General features: G+C 49.6%; 2 long non-coding RNA genes across 2 annotated transcripts in view; one reads left to right on the top strand and one right to left on the bottom strand.

The window, feature by feature from the left end:
- The window catches only part of LOC310825230, a 315,724-nt gene extending 298,366 nt beyond the window's left edge, over nt 1-17,358 (top strand). The window contains exon 3 of the long non-coding RNA XR_014555179.1: nt 17,291-17,358. This is a non-coding gene — a long non-coding RNA (uncharacterized lncRNA). The remainder of the gene's footprint in view (nt 1-17,290) is intronic.
- LOC310825234 overlaps nt 1-20,790 on the bottom strand; it is a 213,222-nt gene that overhangs the window by 127,678 nt on the left and 64,754 nt on the right. The gene's annotated exons all lie outside the window — the stretch shown is intronic.

The raw sequence follows: 20,790 nt of genomic DNA, 5'->3' as shown, positions 1-20,790 counted from the left end.
GACTGGCCCGTACGGGCAGGGGTACCTTTACCTTTACCTTTTTAAAGGGACCCCTGACCATTAGGTCCAGTCGTGACCGACTCTGGGGTTGCGCGCTCATCTCGCTTTATTGGCCGAGGGAGCCGGCGTACAGCTTCCAGGTCATGTGACCAGCATGACTAAGCCGCTTCTGGCGAAGCAGAGCAGCGCACGGAAACACCGTTTACCTTCCTGCCGGAGCAGGACCTATTTATCTACTTGCATTTTGACGTGCTTTCGAACTGCTAGGCTGGCAGGAGCTGGGGCCGAGCAACAGGAGCTCACCCCGTTGCAGGGATTCGTACCGCCGACCTTCTGATTGGCAAGTCCTAGGCTCTGTGGTTTAGACCACAGTGCCATCCTGAAAAATAGGGACATCCTATTCCATAATAATGATGATGATGATGTACTAAAGGAAAGCAGGACCTTCTGGGATCAAATCGAAAACTGAGACGGCTTCTGTAAATTCAGGATGTCCCTGGAAAATAGGGAGACTTGGAGGGTCTGTAGCCATAAAAGGCAGAATAGGGACTCAGATGCTATTAAGTGTTCCTCATGCCTTCTTTCTACAAAGCAAGAGAATTTTCTTATAGGTCAGCACTGAATGTCTGTGTATGGTAGAACAATGATTTTTCTAATTTAGCTTTCTTGGCATGCACTGTATGTGGGATTGAATGGAGATGTACAGCCCCCACGCACGCACAGAGCACATACCAGATCAATACTTCAATTTTACAGAATGATTTTTTCCCCACAACAGTATCACATAATCTGCTTTGTGCCTCCCTCTTCCGCCCCATCAAATCTGTAACTTTTTTTTAAGCCGCTTTGAAATCAAATAGTCATTTCTTTCTCCCCTTAGATGCAGTAATCATTTTCCAGGTGTTGCACATTACAGCTGGCATGGTTCAATATGGATGGCGTGTGGCAAATGGCAAAAGAAGTCCTCCACACTTTGTTGTTCTTCTCTGACATTTCCTGGCCAGCTCTCCAAAGAAATCCCGCAGTTTTTCTTATCTTGGAGTCTGAACCTCTGGTCAGGCCGCAGGGAGAATAAGCTTCAGGAATAAAACTACACAGAACTCCTAATTATTTTTCATACTAGTGAAAGGCCCAGCAAGTTTTCCTAGCTAGCAGGAGAAGGAGGTTTGGATCAGGCCTATTTTTCAAAGCAGAGTCCAGCCATTTCCAACCTGAACACTGTCTCCAGGCCCTGAAGAGTGTGGGATGTGGAACACATAGCAGTCAAAATAAAAACATTCCTTCCAGTAGCACCTTAGAGATCAACTAAGTTTGTTATTGGTATGAGCTTTCGTGTGCAGTTGATCTCTAAGGTGCTACTGGAAGGAATGTTTTTATTTTGTTTCGACTACGGCAGACCAACACGGCTACCTACCTGTAACTAGAACATAGCAGTCAAGTACAACATTCCTAGAGTGGACATGCTAGGGGATGCTTTGTACCAGCCAGGAGAAAACTTTGTTTCCTCCTTAGTGGGGACAGACTTCCTCTGCATGTGACTAGAGATGGGCATGGTCTAATCTGGCCCTCTCTCTGCCCAGGGAACAAGAGCAGGACAGGGAACAAACCTCTCTCTCTCTCTTTCGGCTCTTCTCCATTTTGTTTTTCTATGTGTGAGGAGAAGTGACTGCTTGTCCACAGTCACTTAGGAACAAACTCCCTTATGGGATAGTTCCACATGTGTATATACTTTTGTAATCTCAGTCTGCCTTCAGGGATCCAACTGTGAACTGAATGAATGTGAGTAAACTACTTTTATATTGACTTTAATAAGATTGTCGTGTTTATTCTTTTTAAGAGGGACAAGAAGGGATCTTACCAGGAATCCTATATTTAGAGGCTAAAACCGCTGTGCCTTTAAAGGGGAATGTTTAAACTCTGCTTAGAACTTGCTAATGCAAGTTAAGAAGGATATTATTAAACAATATATCCTCTCCTGCCTCCCTGAACATTACCACAAGGAGGAGGTGAGGAATATTTTCCTTCCCCCTGTTCCCCAAACCCAGGGGAAGGTGTCTTTCCTACTCCAAATGTGACTCCCAGATTTTGAGGTGGAAATGCTGGAAATAGAGATTACCGTCTGAGCTGTGCATCAGTGCAGCTGGGACTCAGTCCGTTGCTGCTGTGGGGTTTGGGGAGGAAGCAATACATGGTTTGAACACAACCTTCCTTTATTGAAACATAACTAGGCTGAAGGGAAAGCTGCCCCCAGCAGCTAGAACTGGAAGAGAACTAACAGAGCCCAATCCGACCAGAAAGCACTAATTTAAGCCAATGGTTTACACTAAACCCCTCCCACGTAGGTTACAGGTTCTTTTATCCAAGGAGGGAATACTCTTTCATAATGCTGTCTCTGCAGTTCACTGGCATGAGCAGCCATCCTTGGTGGCTGAATTTCTGCAGCAACTGACAAATATTATCATTGGTTTCTTCACTGTGCTGTTCTAATGAGGTAAAGGCCCCCTGGATGGTTCTGTCCAGTCAAAGGCGACTATGGGGTTGTGGTGGTGTTCATCTCGCTTTCAGGCCGAGGGAGCCTGCGTTTGTCCACAGACAGCTTTCCGGGTCATGTGACCGGCAGGACTAAACTGCTTCTGGTGCAAGGAAGGGAACACTGTGATGGAAACCAGAGCACACGGAAGTGCCATTAACTTTCCCGCTGAAACGGTACCTGTTTATCTACTTGCACTGCGTGCTTTCGAACTGCTAGGTTGGCAGGAGCAGGGAGCGAGCAACAGGAGCTCACCCCGTCACGGGGATTCAAACCGCCAACCTTCTGATCGGTAAGCCCAAGAGGTTCAGTGGTTTAGACCACAGTGCCCCCCGCAACTGATGACTCCTCAGGTAGTGCAGCAGGAAAAGCAACTGCTGGTTGCTCTAGTTTAAAGGATGCTTCTGCTGATGTCACTTTGAGAGGAACCGCACTCCAGTCAGGAAGGATGTGAACAAACTGATTTTTTTTCCCAGAATTACTATACAAGTAGCTCACAACTTATGCACATTTAACTTGCATGCAATCAGCTTTACGTGCTTGGCAAAAATAAAATAAAATTTAAAAGGGGGCAGAAAGGGGGTGGACATCCAGGTAATAAGACTTGTCTTTTGTTGTTGTTGTTTAGTCATTTAGTCGTGTCCGACTCTTCGTGACCCCATGGACCAGAGCATGCCAGGCACTTCTGTCTTCCGCTGCCTCCCGCAGTTTGGTCAGACTCATGCTTGTAGCTTCGAAGACACTATCCAACCATCTCGTCCTCTGTTTTGTCCATGGAGTTTTCTTGGCAGGGATACTGGAGTGGCTTGCCGGTTCCTGCTCCAGGTGGATCACGTTTGGTCAAAACTCTCCACTATGACCTGCTCATCTTGGGTGCCCTGCTCGGCATAGTTCATAGTTCATAGCTTCTCTGAGTTCTTCAAGCCCCTTCGCCACGGCAAGGCAGTGATCCATGAAGGGCCTGTCGTTTAAAAAGGTAAAGGTAAAGGTACCCCTGGCCGTACGGGCCAGTCTTGCCAGACTCTGGGGTTGTGCGCCCATCTCACTCAAGAGGCCAGGGGCCAGCGCTGTCCGAAGACACTTCTGGGTCACGTGGCCAGTGTGACATCGCTGCTCTGGCGAGCCAGAGCTGCACACGGAAACGCCGTTTACCTTCCCGCCAGTAAGCGGTCCCTATTTATCTACATGCACCCGAGGGTGCTTTCGAACTGCTAGGTTGGCAGGCGCTGGGACCGAGCAACGGGAGCGCACCCCGCCGCGGGGATTCGAACCGCCGACCTTTCGATCGGCAAGCCCTAGGCGCTGAGGCTTTTACCCACAGCGCCACCCGCGTCCCCTTTTAAGAGAGGCCTAAAAAACAGGGCTCCACAATTCAAGCCCTCCTTCTGAACTGCTGCAGAAGCCCATCCTTCTCTTTTCTCAGAGTAACATATAAAGACTAGCCAATGCCAACTCTGGAGCTGGCCCTGGGAGCCAGCATTAGCTTTCTCGAAACTTCCTCTTATTCAGGAATTGGGGGGGGGGGTTAACGTGCGAAGCAATATGATTACCTTAACTGCTTCTGACATCCATAAAATCTAATGCAGTATAAAGTCATTTGATCTGAATTATCAGATTATAGAGAATGCTTCTCTAATGTGATGCCACAGATGAGGTAAAGAATAATAAACCCATCCATTAATTCCCTCTGTCACCACTTAACAACTCCCACTCCCAGGCCGCGCTGCCTTAATACTGTCAATATATGCTGCTAGATTTGCCGTGCATTCTTCACTCACTAGAAACAAACAAACAACCATAATTCTGTAGCTTGAAAATGCATAGACATGCACTGCAGAAAATAAAATGTTTCAAAACAAAAATTTAAAGGGAAGACAGGCATAATGGAATGCCCTCCCATCAGATGTCAGGGAGATAAATAACTACAACTTTTAGAAGACAAGGCAGCCCTATATTGGGACGTTTTTAAGGCTTGATGCTTTATAATGATTTAATATCTGTTGGAAACCACCTAGAGTGGCTGGGGCAACCCAGTCAGATGGACAGGGGAAAATAAATTATTATTACTGTTATTATTCTGTAAAGATAGCATGATAGCACAGTTGTTCCACTCTACATATTTCAAGTTTTAAAAAAATACATATACTGTTTTTCACCTGGGGATGAGCTCTGAGGAACAACAATACTGTAGGCTTTTAGCAAGGTTCAGTTTTCATTTGGGTGTTTGTAGAGCAGAAGTGGTGGGCCTCAAAATTAATGACCTCATGTTGCCCAAGCACTCTTGCCCCATAATAATGAAGTTTTTATTGGTGCCAACTTTAATTTTTTTTTAACAACCTGACCACTGGGGGGAGGATGGTGCCGAAAGGCATGCTTCTGCACCCAGGTCTAGAGCAATTCTTCTGAAACTTTCTGCTTGATGGAATTGTTCTGGGAATGATTCATCTCCTTGGCAACACACCAGAGCAGACCATGTCATTACCGAGGAGGCAGGTTTAGTCATTTTTTGAGGACTATCCCTGCTTTAGTCGTTTTTTGAGGACTATCCCTGGGACGCGGGTGGCGCTGTGGGTAAAACCTCAGTGCCTAGGACTTGCCGATCGTATGGTCGGCGGTTCGAATCCCCGCGGTGGGGTGAGCTCCCGTCGTTCAGTCCCAGCTCCTGCCCACCTAGCAGTTCGAAATCACTCTTAAGTGCAAGTAGATAAATAGGTACCGCTTTATAGCGGGAAGGTAAACGGCGTTTCTGTGTGCTGCGCTGGTGCTGGCTCGCCAGCTGCAGCTTCATCACGCTGGCCCGGAAGTGTCTTTGGACGGCGCCGGCTCACTGCCTCTAGAGCGAGATCAGCACACAACCCTAGAGTCGGATACGACTGGCCCGTACGGGCAGGGCTACCTTTACCTTTACTTTATCCCTGCCTCCAGGTCTGGTCTTGACCGGAAGGATACTGGAATCAGCAAGGGAAACCCACATGACCTGAAAGTGTTGCTGTGCAATGCCAGGTCAATGATGAATAAAACCACTGCCATCCACGACCTGATTGTGGATGGAGGATTTGACCTGGCATGTGTGACAGAGACCTGGTTGGATGAAGCAGATGGGTCTGTCCTTGCCGCTGCTTGCCCACCGGGTTTCTCTTACGCACAGCAATCCAGGTCATGTGGGCGGGGAGGGGGGGTTGCAGTGATTTTTAGGAAGTCATTAGTCTGCACCAGGCGTCCTATTGGGAAGACCCAGTTTTCTGAGTGCATGTTCTGGAAGTTGGGCAATAGGGGCTGTACAGGATTCCTATTGGTGTACCAACCTCCCCGCTGCACCAAGGATTCCCTGCCCGAGCTGCTTCAGGTTGTGGTGGATTTGCTCCTGGAGACCCCTAGCTTGGTTGTCCTGGGGGATTTTAACATCCATGCCGACACGACCTTACAAGGGGCCGCTCGGGAATTTGTGGAAAGCATGGCCTCCATGGGGCTGTCCCTGAATAAGTTTGGCCCAACGCATAGCCATGGGCATGCCTTAGACCTGGTGTTTACCTCTACGGATGTTGGTTGTTATGTACTGAGTTGAATAGGATCCAAACTGCAGCAGTCTGATTGGTCCTAGAACAATAGGATCCAAATTGCAGCAGTCTGATTGGTCCTAGAACAATAGGATTCAGAATGCAACAGTCTGATTGGTCCTAGAACAATGCAGCAATATGATTGGTTGGCAGGAACCACCCAATCATGCTCCAGATATAAGTGAATCCACAACCTGATTGGCTTACAGTAGAATTCCAGAATTAGCCAATCATGTGCAGCCCATTGTGTAAATAATGTATATAAAGCAGATACTTTGAGGGGACATTCATTCATTCCTCCTCACCACTATGAGCTGAATAAAGAGCATGAAATCACTTTGCGACTCTGAGTATATTTCACTGGCGACGAAGGTGGGATCCCGCTGAGCTGACTGCCACGCACAGCACCGCAGCACCGCCACCTGCCGCACCGCTGCCTCGCACCGTGTATCCAGGCTTCAGCTCCGGGACACAAGGAACTCAGAATGGCAACCGACAGCAGCTTCTCGCCGTTCAACCCAGCAACGGGAGACTGGGAACCGTACGCCTCCCGTTTTACCTTCCTCCTAGAAGCCAAAGGGGTCACCGATGAAGAAGACGCCAAGAAGAGGGCGATATTCTTCAGCGTCTGCGGAGAGGAGACATTTGAAATCGCCCGGGCTCTCCTTGCGCCTGAAGACGTCGCTACTGTTCCATACAAAACAATAATGGAACAGCTTAAGGGGCACTTTTCGCCACAGCCCTCAGTGGTGGCTCGTCGAAATGCCTTCTACGCAAAGCGGCAAGCTCCTGGGGAAACCATAACTGGGTTTGTGACCTCTCTCCGCCAAACCGCCCGGTTATGCAACTTCTCAGAGCTGGAGAACATGCTTCGTGACCGCCTCGTCGGTGGCCTGAAGGATGAGAAGCTGCAACGACGCCTCTACGCTAAGAAGGACCTAACGTTCCAGGTCGCTCTGGAGGAGGCCCTGGCAACAGAAGCTGCCGAGAGGTCGACGCAAGAGGCACGGCCGAGCCAGCCGTCCCAACCGAGGGTCCACCACGAAGACCTCACCAACGACTCAGGATCCGACAGGGAGGAGGTGCACCGAGTACAGCAGCGCACTCAAGCAGCCCACATACCACAGCTGCCTCGACGAGAAGGAGGGAACTGCGCAAGCTGCGGGGAAAGTCACGAGAGGAGGACCTGCCGTTTCCGCAACGTAGAGTGCAGGCAGTGCAGAAAATTGGGACACATCGCCCGGGTGTGTCGGGCTCGGCCCACCCGACGCCAGGCATCAGATGACCAATCCAAGAGCCCCAGGTCCCGGGGCCCAACGCACCAAGGCAACTCGACGGAGCTCACGGACGTCCAGGTATACCAGTTGTCCTACCCCAACATAGAGAAAATTTATGTAGAGGTACGGATAGAGGCTGGGCTGGATGAATCCCTAGCCGGAATTAAGATTGCCGGAAGAAATATCAACAACCTCAGATATGCAGATGACACAACCTTGATGGCAGAAAGTGAGGAGGAATTAAAGAACCTTTTAATGAGGGTGAAAGAGGAGAGCGCAAAATATGGCCTGAAGCTCAACATCAAAAAAACGAAGATCATGGCCACTGGTCCCATCACCTCCTGGCAAATAGAAGGGGAAGAAATGGAGGTAGTGAGAGATTTTACTTTCTTGGGCTCAATGATCACTGCAGATGGTGACAGCAGCCACGAAATTAAAAGACGCCTGCTTCTTGGGAGAAGGGCAATGACAGGCCTAGACAGCATCTTGAGAAGTAGAGACATCACCTTGCCAACAAAGGTTCGTATAGTTAAAGCTATGGTTTTCCCAGTAGTGATGTATGGAAGTGAGAGCTGGACCATAAAGAAGGCTGATCGCCGAAGAATTGATGCTTTTGAATTATGGTGCTGGAGGAGACTCTTGAGAGTCCCATGGACTGCAAGAAGATCAAACCTCTCCATACTGAAGGAAATCAACCCTGAGTGCTCACTGGAAGGACAGATTGTGAAGCTGAGGCTCCAGTACTTTGGCCACCTCATGAGAAGAGAAGACTCCCTGGAGAAGACCCTGATGTTGGGAAAGATGGAGGGCACAAGGAGAAGGGGACGGCAGAGGACGAGATGGTTGGATAGTGTTTTCGAGGTTACCAGCATGAGTTTGAGCAAACTGCGGGAGGCAGTGGAGGACAGAGGTGCCTGGCGTTCTCTGGTCCATGGGGTCACGAAGAGTCGGACACGACTAAACGACTAAACAACAACAACACGGATAGAGGGGGCCCCATGCCGCATGGAGCTTGACACGGGTTCAAATCTATCCATAATCTCGGCAAGGACCTTAAGGAAACTGTGTCCTACTGGGGGTCCCAAACTCAGGCCAGCCCCATTCACCTTCCAGGACATCCAGAAACGTAAGGTCCCCACAATGGGGGTGGGGACCTTCAGGGTGCAATACCGACGGCGGACGCGGCAACTGGACTTGCTTGTGGTCAAGGGCCCCTACATTAGCTTACTGGGATTGGCATGGTTTGGACCACTGGGGCTAGCCATCACCGGGGTGAACCACACTACCTTACAAGTGGACGTGGATGCCATATGCAAGGAATTTCCAGAGGTTTTCGATGGGAAATTGGGACAGTATACGGGCCCCCCCATTGCTCTACAGCTTGACCCCGCAGTACGACCGGTCAGGCTAAAGGCCCGCCGGGTCCCGTTCGCCCTGAAACCCCGTATAGACGAGGAATTGGACCGGCTTGTGGAGCAAGGAGTGCTGGAGCCGGTGCCCAATGCCCCCTGGGAAACCCCAATCGTCACACCCGTCAAGCCTAATGGTTCAGTCCGCATCTGCGCAGACTACAAATGTACCATAAACAAGGCCCTCACGGCCCATGCATACCCAGTGCCAGTGGTCAGCCATGTCCTTGCCACCCTGGCTGGGTCGAAAATTTTTGGCAAGCTGGACTTGGCCCAAGCATATCAACAGCTTCCAGTAGATGAGGCCACAGCAGAGGCACAGACAATTGTGACGCACAGAGGAGCGTTCAGGGTAAAGCGGCTGCAATTCGGTGTCAGTGTGGCACCAGGCATATTCCAGAATCTAATGGACTCACTCCTTAAAGGGATTCCTGGCGTCACCCCCTTCTTCGATGATGTGTTGATTGCCGGGCCCACACCAGAGGAGTTTGAGGACCGCCTCCGCACCGTTCTGCACCGTTTCCAGATGGCGGGTCTCAAGGTGAAGCGGGAAAAATGTCTACTAGGAGTGCCTCAGGTGGATTTTCTGGGATTTATGGTGGACGCAGAAGGTGTCCACCCAACTGGGGACAAGGTACGGGCCATTTGTGATGCCCCAGCACCCAAGAGCAAGACTGAACTTCAGGCCTTCTTGGGACTATTGAACTTTTACCATTCCTTCCTTCCCCACAAAGCGGCGGTAGCGGAGCCCCTACACAGACTCCTGGACAAGCGGGCCCCTTGGGTGTGGGGCCAGCGCCAGGAGGCTGCATTCCAGGCAGTCAAGGACCTGCTTGTCTCAAACTCGGTCTTGGCACACTTCGACGAGAGGCTGCCGGTGGTGCTAGCATGCGACGCCTCGCCCTATGGCATTGGCGCTGTCCTGGGACACCAACTCCCAGATGGAAGAGAGGTACCGGTAGCATACTTTTCCCAGACACTCAACGCAACCGAGCGGAACTACTCGCAAATAGACAAGGAGGGGCTCGCAATCGTGAAGGGAGTAAAAAAATTCCATGATTTCTTGTACGGGCGGCCCTTCACCGTGGTGACTGACCACAAGCCGTTGCTTGATACCCCCTCCCCTCTAAGTTCCAGTCCTGCCCGGGAGGTCGCATTCATAGTCCTCGAGGTACGCCGGCGGCCTACGTGTGCGTTGTGGCCTGGGGTGTTCCCTGGTCCGGGGTTCAGGTTCTGGCTCGTGTTCCAAGGATGCTGGCTGTGATGGGGCTGTTTGGTCTGGCGCAACCGGCTCGCTCAGTCATGGTTCTGGCTCCGGTGTCCTTTCGGCCTCGCAGGTCCTCTCTGTATTTACTGATTCTGCCTCTCCTGCTGCCCCCTCCTGCTCTATGGGCCTCACTGCCCCGCTGTTCCCTTGGGACTCCTCTGACCTTTCCTCCTCCTGGTTTTCTCCCGGGAATCGTCGCCGTATCTGGTCGCAGTGGCGGCACCAGCATTGCCCCCCATCCGTTAGCACCTCGTACGACACGGGGCCAGTGACCCTGGTGACTGTGGCAGGTACCCATGCTGGGCCTGCCCCAAAATTCTTTGCGTACACTGGGTCCTGGGCCTTGAAGGTCCGGGGGTTCCTGCCTTCCCCCACCACTACCTCATCCTGAGCTCTATCGGGGTGAAGGCGGTCCAATCTGATTGCAAGGCGCCGACCCATTAGTAGTTCAGCGGGGCTCCGGCCAGTTGTTGAGCTGGGGGTGCTGTGCTGTGCTAGGAGGAATGTGGCAAGGCGGTACTCCCAATCCCCTTGCGTCATGCGGCGAAGGGTGTCCTTGGTGGTCCGCACCATGCGTTCTGCTTGGCCATTGGTGGCAGGGTGGAATGGCGCTGAACGGATGTGGCGGATGGCGTTCTGCGCTGTGAAGGTTTGGAATTCTCCTGACGTAAATGCAGTCCCATTGTCTGAGATGAGAGTGTCAGGGAGCCCATGGGTTGCAAAGAGCCTGCGTAGTACCTGGATGGCTGCGGATGTAGAAGTGGACGGTACCAGTGCAACTTCCAGCCATTTGGTGTAGGAGTCCACCACTATGAAGAATGTTTTCCCCTGAAAGGGGCCAGCGAAGTCCACATGCAGGCGTGACCATGGTGCTCGGGCAGACTCCCAGGACTGGACTGGGGCCCTTGGGGGATCTGGGCGGGATTCTTGGCAGGCCTGGCAGTGTTTGACCCAGGCCTCTATCTCTCCGTCGATCCCTGGCCACCACACATAACTCCTGGCCAGGGCCTTCATTCTTACTACCCCTGGGTGTGTCTCATGTAGGGCTGTGAGGACCCTTTTGCGGAGGGGCTGGGGAACAACAACCCTGCTTCCCCATAACAGGCACCCCTTGTGGGCCGACAGTTCATGTTTGCGGGTTGTGTAGCCAGCGAATTCTGGCCCAGGACTGCTGCTGGGCCATCCCCTCCACACCCAGTCCAGGACGCGGGAGATGACCCTATCTTTCTTGGAATGGTGTGCAACTTCTTGTGCCTGAATGGGGCGGTCAGGAAGCAGCTCCAGGCTCATAACCTCTTGTGCAGGTGCTGGGTCGGGGCCTGTTTCTGGTAGTGGTAGCCTGCTGAGGGCGTCCGCATGGCCCATCGCCTTCCCCGGGCGGTGAATCAGTGCATACTGGTAGCTGGCAAGGAAAATTGACCACCTGAGGACACGAGGAGACAGCACTTGGGGGGTCTGCTTTTCTGATTGTGGATACGACTGGCCCGTACGGGCAGGGGTACCTTTACCTTTACTTTATCCCTGCCTCCAGGTCTGGTCTTGACCGGAAGGATACTGGAATCAGCAAGGGAAACCCACATGACCTGAAAGTGTTGCTGTGCAATGCCAGGTCAATGATGAATAAAACCACTGCCATCCACGACCTGATTGTGGATGGAGGATTTGACCTGGCATGTGTGACAGAGACCTGGTTGGATGAAGCAGATGGGTCTGTCCTTGCCGCTGCTTGCCCACTGGGTTTCTCTTACGCACACAATCCAGGTCATGTGGGCGGGGAGGGGGGGTTGCAGTGATTTTTAGGAAGTCATTAGTCTGCACCAGGTGTCCTATTGGGAAGACCCAGTTCTCTGAGTGCATGTTCTGGAAGTTGGGCAATAGGGGCTGTACAGGATTCCTATTGGTGTACCAACCTCCCCGCTGCACCAAGGATTCCCTGCCCGAGCTGCTTCAGGTTGTGGTGGATTTGCTCCTGGAGACCCCTAGCTTGGTTGTCCTGGGGGATTTTAACATCCATGCCGACACGACCTTACAAGGGGCCGCTCGGGAATTTGTGGAAAGCATGGCCTCCATGGGGCTGTCCCTGAATAAGTTTGGCCCAACGCATAGCCATGGGCATGCCTTAGACTTGGTGTTTACCTCTACGGATGTTGGTGATCTGACATTAACTAAAAGTGAAACAAAAGAAGTGCCATGGTCAGTTCACTTCCTGGTGCAACTGCACTTCTCTGCGACCCTTCCCCTCTGCAGGGAGGTGGAACCGATTCGGATGGTCCGCCCCCGCCACTTAATGGATCCAATTGGCTTCCAGAGAGTGGTAGGGGATGTTTTATCCCAAGTTGATGGCCTTTCAGCTGATTCCCTGGTGGCCCGCTGGAATGCGAAGTTAACCAGGGCTATTGACTGTCTGGCTCCGAAGCGCCCTCTCCGATTCCATGGAGCCCGGACAGCCCCGTGGTTTTCCCCGGAGCTGAGGGCGATGAAACAATTGTTGAGACGGCTAGAGCGCTCGTGGCGGAAAACTCATTCTGAATCAGACCGGACACAGGCTAGAGCTCAACGTCGAGCCTACCAAGTGGCAATGGCGACGGCAAAGAGGGCCTTCTTCGCCGCCTCCATTGCATCTGCAGAAAACAGCAGCAGGAGACTTTTTCAGGTGGTTCGCAATCTATCGGAACCACCTGCACCACCAGGGCAAAGAGGGCCTTCTTCGTCACCTCCATTGCATCTGCAGAAAACAGCAGCAGGAGACTTTTTCAGGTGGTTCACAATCTATCGGAACCACCTGCACCACCAGGGCCTGGTAGGGACCCCAAGATCTCCTGCAATGCTTTTGTAAAGTTTTTTGCAGATAAAGTCACTCAGATTCAGAAGGAGGTAGACTCCACCGTGGGAGCAGGGCCAGGGTGGGAGAGTGCTAGAGTTCTGTCTAGTCCTGTTACATGGGATCAATTCCAATCTGTTACCTCCGAGGATGTGGACAGGCTGCTTGGACAAGCAAAACCGACCACCTGTCTCCTTGATCCTTGCCCATCCTGGCTGATAAAAGCGAGCTGGGAAGGGCTGGGCGATGGGCTCTGCGGGGTGGTGAATGCTTCCCTCTGTGAGGGAGCCTTCCCAGACCCGCTGAAAGAGGCGGCCATTAAACCGCTTCTTAAAAAAACATCTTTAGACCCGGCCAATTTGGCCAACTATCGCCCAGTCTCAAATTTACCATTCTTGGGCAAGGTGATTGAGCGGGTGGTTGCCAAACAACTCCAAGCACGCCTGGAGGATGCGGACCATTTGGATCCCTTCCAATTGGGATTCAGGCCTCACCATGGGACTGAAACTGCCTTGGTCGCACTGGTTGATGATCTCCGGCAGGCTAGGGGCAAAGGTGAAAGCTGTTTCCTAGTTCTGCTGAATCTCTCAGCGGCCTTTGACACCATAGACCATAACATCCTTCTGAACCGTCTAGAGGGGCTGGGAGCTGGGGGCACTGTTATACGGTGGTTCCGCTCCTTTCTCCTGGGCCGTGTCCAGAAAGTGGTGGGGGGGATGAGTGTTCAGACCCCTGGGCTCTCACTTGTGGGGTGCCTCAGGGTTCTGTCCTCTCCCCCATGCTTTTTAATATCTATATGAAGCCGCTGGGAGAGATCATCAGGGGGTTTGGACTGGGTGTTCATCAGTGTGCAGATGACACCCAGCTCTACCTCTCCTTTAAATCAGAACCAGTGAAGGCAGTGAAGGTCCTGTGTGAGTGCCTGGAGGCGGTTGGAGGATGGATGGCAGCTAACAGATTGAGGTTGAATCCTGACAAGACAGAAGTACTGTTTTTGGGGGACAGGGGCAGGCGGGTGTGGGGGATTCCCTGGTCCTGAATGGGGTAACTGTGCCCCTGAAGGACCAGGTGCGCAGCCTGGGAGTCATTTTGGACTCACAGCTGTCCATGGAGGCACAGGTTAATTCTGTGTCCAGGGCAGCTGTCTACCAGCTCTACCTGGTACGCAGGCTAAGACCCTACCTGCCCACAGACTGTCTTGCCAGAGTGGTGCATGCTCTAGTTATCTCCCGCTTGGACTACTGCAACACGCTCTACGTGGGCCTACCTTTGAAGGTGACCCGGAAACTGCAATTAATCCAGAATGCGGCAGCGAGACTGGTGACTGGGAGTGGCCGCTGGGACCACATAACACTAGTTCTGAGAGATCTGCATTGGCTCCCAGTACGTTTCCGAGCACAATTCAAAGTGTTGGCGCTGACCTTTAAAGCCCTAAACGGCCTCGGTCCTGTATACCTGAAGGAGCGTCTCCACCCCCATCGTTCAGCCCGGACACTGAGATCCAGCGCCGAGGGCCTTCTGGCAGTTCCCTCATTGCGAGAAGTAAGGTTACAGGGAGCCAGGCAGAGGATCTTCTCGGTGGTGGTGCCTGCCCTGTGGAACGCCCTCTCAGCAGATGTCAAAGCAATAAACAACTATTTTACTTTTAAAAGACAACTGAAGGCAGCCCTGTTTAGGGAAGTTTTTAATGTCTGTTGCTGTACTGTTTTTTAATATTCAGTTGGAAGCCACCCAGAGTGGCGGGGGAAACCCAGCCAGATGGGCGGGGTATAAATAATAAATTATTATTATTATTATTATTATTATTATTATTATTATTATTATTATTATCTTCTGCAGGTCTGCCACAGAACTCCAACACACTGCAAATGTTCCAGGGTGCTTTACATACTCAGTTCAAAAGGGACACTAGCCAGGTCTCTTGAGTCTCATCGCTACCCCATATGAACTCAGAACAGGAGCTAGAACTCACTAACTTTTCAAGGATCTTTCAGGGAAGCTAGTTGGCCATTAGCTGATTTTGATGGGGGTTGAAGAACTTTTTACAAATTCAAGGATCCTCAGAATTCCCTGGAGAGCTCCTCATTGCGTAAACCACACCATTCGTCCAGAAGTGAGCTTGGAAACCCTGGTACGGAGAATAAAATGGGTACTAAGAAATCAGAATGCAGAAGTTGGCCACACCTGGTTTAGGGGGGTTGACCAGAAAACCTGGCAGCCCCATTCCTCTTTCGTTTTCTATGCCTCTATGAATTTTATGGCAGATGTTTCTTTTCTGCCGTTTCAGAAGTGTTTGTTAGCAGTGTCAGCTCTTCACATGGAAGCAAACTGGAAAAAACCAGCAGGAAGTTCTGCACAGCTACCCCAGGACTGAAAGGCAGGTTCCACCTCTAGGTGTGAGTGGTGAGCAGAGAAGAAACCCTTCAGTTTTCATGCTGTGACAGGAACTAGCACAGGAAACCTTCAACAGGTATGCAGTCTGCAGCTAACAGACACCAACGGGGAATTAAGCAACTAATTAGTGGCTATATTGTGAAAAATCTAGGTATGCAAGGTTGTTCTTCCCTTTTCATTTCTTGATCCAAAGTTGTCAGGAGGTAATAATAAACACTCCTATTCTGAGACAGTTCACTCCTTTGCTTTTTTAAGCCAAAGAGGCTGCAACTTTTCTCCCACACCCCAAAATTTTTATGGTGCCAGAGTCTTTTCATCTTCTCTCGACGGCTACACTCAGCAGGACTGGGCTAATTATTTTCTTCCCACTGTCTGTACAAATCTCTCTTTTTTTATTGTCAGCATGCTGATGGTCCAGATCAGAGATTTAACTTTGTAATGGGCTCTGAAAACCCTCTCACAGGCATGTCTCACAGCTTGGGAAATGTCGGCAAAATTCATACCCCCAAAGGTGGTCTAGAGGCCTGATCTTAAATAAAGTAAAGTAAAATGGACAGTAAATAAGGAACTGAGGTAGCTCTGAATATTGGAGTCACTGGAAGGGCTTCTTGTTCTGATATCAGTGCAGGGAGCAGGGAATCCAAGTTAGATTCCACTTTCTGCAAGGATTTGAAGACTGAATTTCTACTTCCTTCAAGCTCAGCCCTCTTTCATTCCTCGCACTTGACTTCTTGCTAGCATAAATAAAATTGCAGCCAATGTCTCTCTCAATACACAAAGCTTTTGTGTACTTAATTAGACCATGACACTGATACCAAGAACTATGTAGTTCTGCGTACACCTACATACTGCAACCAACACACTAACCCAGTTTGGAAAGCTCTGAGCTAGGCTTTAGAAGAGAACACGCCCAAGAGGGCAGTGGGCTTTGCTCTGCAGCAAAAGCAGCCCTACAGACTCAACGCCAGTTAGCTAGTGTTAATGGCCTAGTAATCTTCTGTGCACATCTCCTTTAAAGAGTTGGCCATAGTAAGAGGGCTACTTTTTGAAACCAAATGCAAATACATCAGTAACACCAGTTTTGAGCAGATTGCCTGAGGTGTCTCTGATTCACAGTAGAGAGAAAAATACTCCAATACCAAGTCACAAAAAGCAAAACTTGGGGATTTTTTTGTGAGCGTGCACACTTTATTTGAAATATTTATTTTTGTGCACTTTTTTGTCCAACAGCCTATCTCTTAAGGGTGGGAAATTATTTCCGAAGAAGCATCTTTTGATTGGTTAAGTTTCAAATGAAAACAATCCATGAGGAGAGGCAGTTTTGGGAGCATCGGGAAGATTAAAGCAGAAGGCTAAGAAATATCTACGTCCTAATGCTTTGCACTAATGGGATCATTAATGTTACCACTTTGGTTTACTACCTTAAAATGATTTTATCTCTATGAGATGTGACACTGCTGTCAGGCGTACAGCAGCTTCCTGTAATTGGATGCATATGGAAGCACCAAGAGCTCATGGTTCTGCTCTGGCAAAAAAGAAAAAGAATCCTTTTGATATCTGATTTTTTAAAATGGCTTTGGGCCATTTTGGAAGGAATAAACAAATGCAGAAAAGAGCTGAAATGATAAACATTTATTTGTTGTTGTAATTCTTTTTCATTTTTACCACCACTAAGGGCATATTCTCAGTCTCAGAAAATCACAGATTAGTTGCCCAGTAACATACTTCTTAGTTGCCCAGTAACTTCTTCTTAGTTGCCCAGGGATGCAGATGGCACTGTGGGTTAAACCACAGAGCCTAGGACTTGCTGATCAGAAGGTCAGTGGTTCAAATCCCCGCGATGGGGTGAGCTCCCGTTGCTCGGTCCCTGCTCCTGCCCACCTAGCAGTTCGAAAGCACATCAAGTCCAAGTAGATAAATAGGTACTGCTCCAGCGGGAAGGTACCGGTAAACGGCGTTTCCATGCGCTGCTCTGGTTTGCCAGAAGCAGCTTAGTCCTGCTGGCCACATGACCCGGCTCCCTTGGCCAATAAAGTGAGATGAGCGCCGCAACCCCAGAGTCGGTCACGACTGAACCTAATGGTCAGGGGTCCCTTTACCTTTACTTTAACATACTTCTTATATTAAAGAGTTGTCCTCAGAATCAGAGCAATTGTTTTTTCTCAATACAAATGTGAGGGTTATTGCGCCTCCTCTACCTTTCTTGGCCTGTGTGAGCTAAGCATAGAACCATAGAGTTGGAAGAGACCTTGAGGGTCGTCATCCAACCTCTGCTTAAAAACCCCCAATGAATGAGAGTCCATCATCTTCTAATGGAGTCCCACTCCACTGTGAAATAGCTTTTACCATCAGAAAGTACCAACCAATATTTAGTCAGAATCTCCTTTCTTGTAACTTGAAGCCGTTGATTCAGGTCCTCCCCTTCCGAGCAGGATAAAAAAAGAAGCTTGCTCCATCTTCTATGTGACAGCCCTTCAGATATTTGAGGGTGTCTATTATGTCGCCTCTTTTCCAGGCTAAACTTACCCAACTCCCTCAGCCGTTCCTCATATGGCTTGGTTCCTCTACACACCCTTGAGCAGGGGTAGACAAACTAAGGCCTGGGGACCGGATCTGGCCCAATCGATTTCTCAATCCAGCCCGCGGACGGTCCGGGAATGAGCGTGTTTTTACATGAGTAGAATGTGTCCTTTTATTTAAAATGCATCTCTGGGTCATTAGTGAGACGTGCCTGGTGTTTTTACATGAGTAAAATGTGTGCTTTTATTTAAAATGCATTTCTGGGTTATTTGTGGGGCATAGGAATTTGTTCATCCCCCCCCCAAAAAAATATAGTCCAGCCCACCACATAGTTTGAGGGACGGTGGACCGGCCCCCTGCTGAAAGAGTTTGCTGACTCCCTTCCCTTGAGCATCTTCGTTGCCTTCTCTGTACATATTCCAGGTTGTCAATATCCTTTTTAAATTGGGGTGCCCAGAACTGGACACAGGACTCAAGGTGAGTTTTGACCAAGGCAGAATAGAGCAGCACTATTCCTTCCCTTGATCTGGCTACTATACAGCTGTTGATGCAGCCTAGAATATCATTAGCTCTTTTCTTCTTCTTCTTCTTCTTCTTCTTCTTCTTCTTCTTCTTCTTCTTCTTCTTCTTTTTTGCTACTACATCCCACTGTTGACTCATGTGAAGCTTGTGGTCCACTCAGACGCCTAGATGCTTTTCCAGTATACTACAGGCAAGCCAGGTGTCCCCCGTCTTATATTTGTGCTGCTGGTTCTTCCTGCCTAAGTGCAGAACCTTACATTTGTCCCTACTGAAATCCATTTTGTTACTTTGGGCCCAGTTCTCTAATCTGGAATCCTGATTCTGTCTTCTGTGGCATTGGCTACCCCTCCCAGTTTGGTGTCATCTGCAAATTAGATGAGCACCCCCTCGATTCTTTCAAATGCTCAGGAAATGGTGGGAAACAGTGGGCAAATATGCTATAGATCAGGGGTGGCTTCCAGACGTTGTTGGGCTCCAACTCTCACCATCCTTGATTAATGGCCACTCTGACAGAGACTGACCTTGGGGGCCACAGATTAGCCACCCCTGCTGTAGATCTGTGGCCTGAGTCCACCCACCTGTGACTAATCCCTCACTCTCCAGGGATGTTACAACTCCCCGCTGCCTGGGAAGGCTGTTAGTTCCCCTAGAGCAGGAAGGAATAAGTTCAATGTGCAGCATATGTTGTAGTCTGGTGGCTGGGAGGAAATCAACAGTCCCCTTTACAAAACAAAATCAGTGACTCTAATGAGTTTGGGATGAGGCTGATCTCTCTCTGCATGTTTCTGTTTGCTTTGCTTTCTCTAAGAGGGATTACAGGATCACATCTGACCATGCAATGTATAAACTGCAATTTTCGAAAAAGAGGAATTCATGGAAATTAATTTCTCATCTGAGGATGCTGAGTGTAGACAATAGCAATTGCAGAGTACTGATTGCAAACATTATCTCTTCTGTCTTGATTTTCCTTGTTCTCCCCCCACAGCCTTCAATCAACATGACTGAATAGAAACCTCAGTGTTCAGTATCACAAGACATGAACTGGCACTTAGTCAACAATGCCTTGTGTTCTGTCAGCAGGCTTCATGCCTGGTTCTCATATTACCTTCTCTTTCTGCATCAATATGTATGATGATTAGCAGTAAAATAACAATTCATCATGATTCTCTCCTCTTTTTGAACCCCTGCTGTGGATTTACATTTTTGTTGTGTGGGTAATTTTGTCACCTGAGCTTAGTTTTGTAAAATTTAAATGCACAAAATGCTAAGAATCTGGTCGTTTCTTAGCATGGCAAGATCTGTAAGGCAAGGTCAGCTTACCATCTCCTGTGGCAGGTTTTAGATACCATTAAGAGCAGAAGGGACAAAGGAATCTGGTCCACTGTTTTGCTCTTGTGCAGCTCATTTCAAATTGGCTTCCCCAGGAGAGCTTCATGATAGCTTGCGCGCCATGTTAATTAGTGAGAGGAAGATGCAATGCAGATGGATTGATTTTGCCTTGCATTGTTTTTAGTTGATAATGCCAAAAGACAGACCGGCCAGGCCGACCACTGATATCAATAGGAATTTCCCCCCCCCCCCCCTTGAGGTTTGGAGGGGTGGTTTTCATCAGAACAACGGCATGGGAGGATTGTATTCTGCTGAAGTCCTGATTCTGGATAGGTTATCAATTAGCTCAGGCAGCTGTCTGGAATTTGAAAAAGATATGTGTGATGATAAATCACGTGTTTAATGGCACATATCATTTGGCCCTTGAATAGCTGGAAGTGGGATTAAACTGAAGTATTTTTGTTGCTAGGTTGGGCCCTGGCAGTGAGAATAAAAGGTAAAGGGACCCCTGACTGTTAGGTCCAGATGTGGACGACTCTGGGGTTGCGGCGCTCATCTCACTTTATTGGCCAAGGGAGCTGGTGTACAGCTTCTGGGTCATGTGGCCAACATGACTAAGCCGCTTTTGGCGAACCAGAGCAGCACACAGAAATGCCGTTTACCTTCCTGCCAGAGTGGTATCTATTTATCTACTTTCACTTTGACGTGCTTTCGAACTGCTAGGTTGGCAGGAGCAGGGACCAACCAACGGAAGCTCACTTTGTGGCGGGGATTCGAACTGCCAACCTTCCGATCGGCAAGCCCTAGGCTCTGTGGTTTAACCCACAGCACCACCCATGTCCCAGTGAGAATATATTGTCCTTAAATGGATTATAGAGGATCTGTGCAATTAGTTTTGGATTTTGCGTGATCCCAAAGAGAACCAAGGAATTACAAGCCAGTTACACTAACATCTACTTGGTGGCAAAGCAATATTAAAGGTTTATTAAGAATTAGGTCTTTCACCAGAGGTTGGGTGGCCATCTGTCTTGAATCCTTTAGTTGAGATTCCTGCATTGCAGGGGGTTGGACTAGATGACCCTCAGGGTCCCTTCCAACTCGACCATTTTATGATTCTATAATTCTAAGCCTTGCTCTGCCTCACCAGACTTTTGGAATTGACTG

This window comes from Podarcis gaigeae, assembly GCF_964106915.1.
Source record: "Podarcis gaigeae genome assembly, chromosome: 9".
Taxonomy (NCBI): Eukaryota; Metazoa; Chordata; class Lepidosauria; order Squamata; family Lacertidae; genus Podarcis; species Podarcis gaigeae.
Note: the sequence above shows the minus strand (reverse complement) of the source record. Positions and strands in the feature narration are given on the sequence as shown.